Below are 6,419 nucleotides of genomic sequence, written 5' to 3'. Positions count from 1 at the left end.
TTTGTTTGTTTGTTTGTTTTTTCTGGCTCAGATACCCCAAATCCAAAGGAGTTTCCTATGAGATTAAAGCAAATTGACTATTTTTTAAAAATTAATACCAAGCCTTTTCCCAACATATCTGTTTATATTATTAAAATAAATTTTGGAAAGCAGCAAAAGATGGAGAGCTGGCTGTCAGGATAAGGAATAATGATTGCAAAGATGGAATTCTTAGCATCACTTTGCTTTCTCCCCTGGAAAGGCCAGAGAACTGAAGACTGACTTGTCCTCAGGGCTACTTCTGCAGCACTCCTGTGTACTTTGTACAGCCTTCCAAGGCTACCCAGAAGCATTCAGTGTGAAGCTTTCTACTGGGGAACATGGGAAGTATCGGGGAGATTAGTATTCATAGGGGGTGATCAGGGAAGCCAAACACCCTTTCTTCCTGTAACAACTTGTCTTTCTAGGTTTTACCTTTTTGTAGTACACCAATCATGTAGTAAATAAACATGATTTCTGTCTGTTGGTCTATTGTTTTATGGAAACTGGGGTAGGGTTGTCCATATAATCTTCAGTTCATAGCCAGTGGATCAGGGGCACAGGTGACAACCTGGGTTGGTGATTAATATGTGAAGTAGGAAGTGCCAGCATCTTGTGAGACTGAGCCCTCAACCTGTGGGAGTGTGTGGATTTGGCATGTGAAAGAACTGAGTCAAATCATTAGAATCTGAGTTGGCATCTGGCAGAAAATTAAACTGAACTTTTGTGAGGAAACCCCATATATTTAATGTGAGCAGTGAGGAGCTGAGAGTAGTAGAAGAATAGAGGAAATAGGGGCACTGCCTTCAGAGACAGCCCCAATATAACAGAATGTGTTCTTTATAGACATACCAATTTCTTTCTGCTTTCCATGTATTTTTGATTCTTTTACATGTTAATTTATATACTTCTGTGTCAGGGTAGTATATATGGTCACAGATAATGCAAACAGTTTTTGGCAAAAACCAAACTCAAATTAAAAAAAATCAGTATATAAAAAGATAAAAATAAATTTTACTTTAGTTTTTGGAAACAATAGTGATTGAGAAAATCATGTTCTAGGATTACATCTATAGGAGGAGCCTGAGGGCATTAATTATGAGGACTGGATTGGGACATGGAACAATTAGAAAGGTCAGTGGGAAATGTGTCATGATGGCTACTAACATTAATATGAATATCAAGCTAAAAATCAGTATGTAACACAGGGGTAAAGGTTAAGTGACCAGACAATGCATGGACCAATAAATGTATAAACTGAGAAAAAGGACAGATCTGGGGATGATTAGATAGGTAACTGATATTTTAAAACTCAGTTTTAAATTATTCTGTCTTTTAAGACAAAACATAAATCATCTATTATAAATTGTAAATATATCTAATGAAGGACAAAGCTTTCTCTTTCCTTTCTAGACTTACTGGTTGATAGCAGCAGTGTTTCCTTCTAAACATTTTGCCTAAGACATAATACATTCCCTTGTAGTCTTTTTTCTATAGTTGTATGATATCCACAAAGCTTAATTTTACAGCTGTACTTTGTTCTTCAAATTGTTTCATGTTAAGTGCTAAGAGAACATTCCTCAATACTTCAGAGTTCTAATTTCTTACACCCCTTTTCTAAGACAAATTCATGTTTGACTTGTCTGTCAAGCCCAAAGCCCTTCATGGCCTTCTGCCTGAGCAAGGGCTCTTTCATTGGTATTTTAAAAAGGCTCTCTACATCAAAAAGAAGCATGAAGACTCTATTTCAAATCTATACTTGTAACATTGTCTCAGGGGCTTTTTTCATTGCTCACATTTTTTAGAACTAGCATCTAATTGCTGCTTGCTGAACTTGCCTTCACTACTGGTATTGATTTCTTGCAAGTGTCTGTAGTTCCAGTCAACTCCACCGCTATACTATTTCATGGATATCAGCTGTGTATGGCTCAGAATCCTCAATGATCACTCATCATCCATGAGATGAAAGGATCAGGTAAACAGTGAACTTATAGAGAGAAACTGTAAATGTACTAGCCCAGGCAATTACCGAAAAATATAGAGATAGAAGTATTTTGAGACAGTTTCTGTAGGGAGTAAACAGTTTCTGGAGGGAGTGTTGGTGGCAAGTTACTCTTTTGATGTTTACTCATGTTTTCAGTGAATTTTGTTATTTATGGATTCAACTGATCTTTTCTATGTTTTTGTACACACATGAAGCATTAATAAAATCTATATTTCAATCCTTCAGAAACTTAAAGTACATTTTTATATGATTCAAAAGCTGATCTTAACACTGAGTTAAATATATATTGATTTAATATTAATTACTATGTCTTTTCAAGTAATAATTTATTATAAACACTTTTTTAGATATTACACATTACAAATAAGACAAAAGGTTGAAGAATATTTCAAAGATGGCTATTTAAGAGGCAAATCATCAGATGAAGGACATACAACATAGCTTTTATTACTGAATAAAATGTTTTTTACTGCTTACTGTTTGCTATTCTAATTTCTTTTTCTTTTTTTCTTTTTTTTTTACAGAAACTCAACAGTGAATATAGATTTAATCAATACTGCAACATAGTCACATTGGAGAGAAGGCCAAAGGGGATGGATGATGGGCTAGAAAATCCTCCGCCATCCTTTTATGAATAGACAGAAATATACATGTTTTATTGCAATACAAATATATTTTAAAAGCAATGGGAAATGGTTGGTTCTGGGAACAGAATTTGGGATTACAGACAAAGTGGATAGATAGGTACTATCTAGGTTATAAGCCTTTAAGAGCTACTTTGTATTTTTGGATTATATTTTTTCTTTTTTGGTTTCTTGATGCAAGGCTTTACTCTGTAATTAAGGCTGGCCTTAAATTCATTACATAGACCACGCTCGTGTGGAATTCATGACATCCTCCTGCCTCAGCCCCCCAAGTGCTGGGATGACAGGTGTGTACCCCCACACCTGGCTATTTTATGTTTGACAAAGATTCTCTCTGTGCAGTTCAGTTTGTCCCTGAGTTCACAATGTAACCCAGGCTGGCCTGGAACTTGTGGTGATCCTCCTGCCTTAGCCTCCTGAATGCTGGGACTACAAGCGTGCACCACCACACCCAGCTTCAAAATCACTTACTCACTTCCGGACTGGGCTAACACTAAAAGAAATAAGATGAAAGGACCCATATTTAAAGATATCCTTTTGAAAATTTATTCACAGTACTATCAACAATAAAGCACTCTTTCAGTTCTTATGAAGTTTCCATTTTAAAGACTGTCTTTCAAAAGTACTTACAAAACAGCGATACATCATTAAAGCATTTGCAGTCAAGTTTTCAAATAAATCATCTTAATACCTATCTCTCTATGGAATTACAACAGCATTACCATCATAGTATTTGTTTGGCTTTTTTTTTGGTATTGGGAATTAAACTCAGAACCTCTTGCTTGCCAGGCAGGCACTGTGCCCCTGAGATATAGCCCCGGCCCTCAGTATTTTTTATTAAAAATTAGCTCTTTCATTGCTAACAAATCCTGGTTTTTAATACAGGTAGTCCCCCTTATCCAAAATAGTGGGACCGCCCAGATGCAGAGACACTAACCTTCTAATCCCAGCACTCAAGAGACTGCGGCAGGAGCACTGCCGCCAGTGTGAGGCCAGCCGGGAACACTAGGCAGTGGGTGGAGGGCAGTCTGAACTGCACAGGAAGACCCCATCTCAACAACACAAGTTGGGCCCCCAAGTACTTCAGATGTGCATACACATATGTGATACTCTAGGCATGGAACTGCAGTCTAAGCAGGAAATTCATTTACGCTCACGAAGGCAGTGGGGCACAGTAATCTTCATCATGTTCATGAGCCATGGTTGCGTGGTGTATTTTCCACTCAAGCCATCACATTGGTGCTCCAAGTTTAGGATTTTAGAGCATTTTGGATTTTGGGTTAGGGATGTTAAGTCTATTATGCGTTGGCAAGGTAGAAATGCGATTTTTTTTTTTTTTTTTTTTTGGTGCTGGTGATTGAGCCCAGGTCCTGCCACTGAGCTACATTCTTAGTTTAACTTGTTAAAATATGTTGAAATAGGGTTTGTTCAATTTCTAAGTTGCCCAGGCTGGACTTGAACTCGCAGTCATCCTGCCTCAGCCTCCCACAGTGCTAGGAGTACAGTTGTCACTGTGGCCAACTCAAACTATAATCATTTCAAAAATTTTGTTTCATTTTCTGTGCACCATTTGGTGTAAAAAATAGCATCTGGTCCCAAGTGTCTTTGTCTGCAGACACTCTACTGCAGATGGTTTTCGTTTTCCTGACATCTCCAGTGTACGACGCTAATCGCTAAGCTCTTCCTCGTCACTGAAGTATGCGCTCTTCTTTATCCTCGGGTGCCGTGAATCCTTGGAAGTTGAAGGGCCCCCAGCACTGACTTTCCATTTGTTTTGTTCTTCCATGTTGGCTTGCCGGCAGGCGATGGCTTGGCTGAGGCTGTCCAGAGAGGGGTCCTCGCCCTCATGCTCGCTTCAGCTGCGTCCTCGATTTCTTCCTGTTCAGCGTTTTTTTCTTCTTCTTTTCTTTCTTCTTTGGAGGCTCACGTTCCCCGAGCATATTCTTTGGACAAGTATAACTTAGGTGTCCACTTTCCCCACATTCGTAACATTTAGATTTATCAAAGTAGTTTTGCCTTCGGATGAATTCAGCTGCTCTTCCATTGTCAATAGCAGTGCTTGCCTTTATCACTCTATCAAATAACTGTTTGTTATTTATGGCTCTGGTGCAGCTTTGTGCAGAGTCTTTATCCAAAAACAATATAAACGCCACTCCTTTACTCTTCCTCCTGTCTTTGTCTTTCATTATAGTAACCTTCACAACTTTGCCATACTTGGAAAATATCCGGTATAAGTCGTTGTTTGTCAGGGAGAAGGGCAAGCTGGACACGAACACTGTGCTCTTACTTGGAGCCAGGCCACGACTCATTTCTTCGGGAGGGTCGGCCCGGGTGGGGCCGACGCGAGCAGGGGTTCCTGGGTGGCCGAGGCAACCGCTGCAGGTTTTGCGACTCGCTTCAACCCCCTGCTATTCTAATTTCATAGAAAGAATCTGATATTGAATTTAAAAGAAAGATTATTTTATTGAAAGAACAAACACCAGAAGCACATGATGGTGCATGTCTGTAATCCTAGCACTCAGGAAGCTGAGGCAGGAGAATCATGAATTTGAGGCCAGACTGGGGAACATAATAAAAACCTATTTGAAACAATTGAAACACAAAAAAATGAAAATAGTTTAATTTCTTGTTATTTATATTAAATGATGAGGAACTTTACAAATTCTTAGGGATGCTTTACATTTTAATAGAAAGATGAAAATTTTTTTGAAAGATGAGAATTTTAAGCAACTAGATATGCTATGTTTTCTTAATTCAAAAAATATTGATTTTATGATATATTTATATTATTTGAAAGAAAATATCACAATTTATTTATTTATTATTGAATTTAATGAGAAAAAAATAGCAATGAGACAGTTTCAAAACAGGTGAGTAGGACAGTTACAATAATTAATACATTTCATATTGTTGTCTTCATAGTAGTTATTGAAAGTACAAGATGCCAACATATATTGTCTAAATATTAGTGCAAATGTTTCCTCTTATTGAACTAAGAGAAAGTAGCTTCATATATACCCTATTTTCTATATCATCTATCTATCTATCTATCTATCTATCTATCTATCTATCTATCTATCTATCTATCATCTACCTATATTAACTACAAAATGGTCCTTCATTTATATCCCCCTTTTTTGTTTTGTCTTGTCAGAGATGGGCGTTCCATTGCTGTTAGAGAAGCTGTATTTGAAGAAGTGTTTAAAAGACCTTTTCATACTTTAAACCAGTTCAAAATTGTAGGTAATTGAATTCAGCAAAATAACCCAATATGCTCCAATAGTCCATAATAGTAGTGGGCTATCAGCAGAACTGGAAATTGTCAGAAGTTGTTGACTTGAGCCTTTTACAGCTCATCTTATTAATATGGCATTACTTTTTATACCTCATGGTTGTACTTTTCTGCTGGATGGTTAAGACCAAGTTAAAGCAAGACCTATATAACTAAAAATGTAATTTTTGTATCTGATAATGTCAGTCAAATCCCCTCAGGATTTATCATGGAACTATGTACAGAAGCCTGTAGATCTTTTGTCAGTGTCAGTCATCTGGATGATTCATGGTCATTGCTTGACCAATTTGCTCTCTGTGAAACCCTGAGAAAATATTTTCTGTCTAGGTGACTCTCCTTAGGCCCACTATACATCATCGATCACTTTTCTCTGTGGCTCCATAATCTCCTTGATGAGGAAATTTGGAACACTACTGAGATACAGGATGTCACAGCTGATGTTCTCTTATGTATTGAGTCC

The 6,419-nt window shown here is 37.5% G+C and overlaps 1 pseudogene; it reads right to left on the bottom strand.

Annotated features, from left to right (window-relative positions):
* Nucleotides 1–4,176: 4,176 nt before the first annotated feature.
* On the bottom strand, nt 4,177–4,976 carry LOC101565589 (annotated as a pseudogene).
* Nucleotides 4,977–6,419: the final 1,443 nt, after the last annotated feature.

This window comes from Octodon degus, unplaced genomic scaffold, assembly GCF_000260255.1.
Source record: "Octodon degus isolate 3935 unplaced genomic scaffold, OctDeg1.0 scaffold00030, whole genome shotgun sequence".
Lineage (NCBI taxonomy): Eukaryota > Metazoa > Chordata > Mammalia > Rodentia > Octodontidae > Octodon > Octodon degus.
This window is presented reverse-complemented; position numbering and strand designations above follow the sequence as displayed.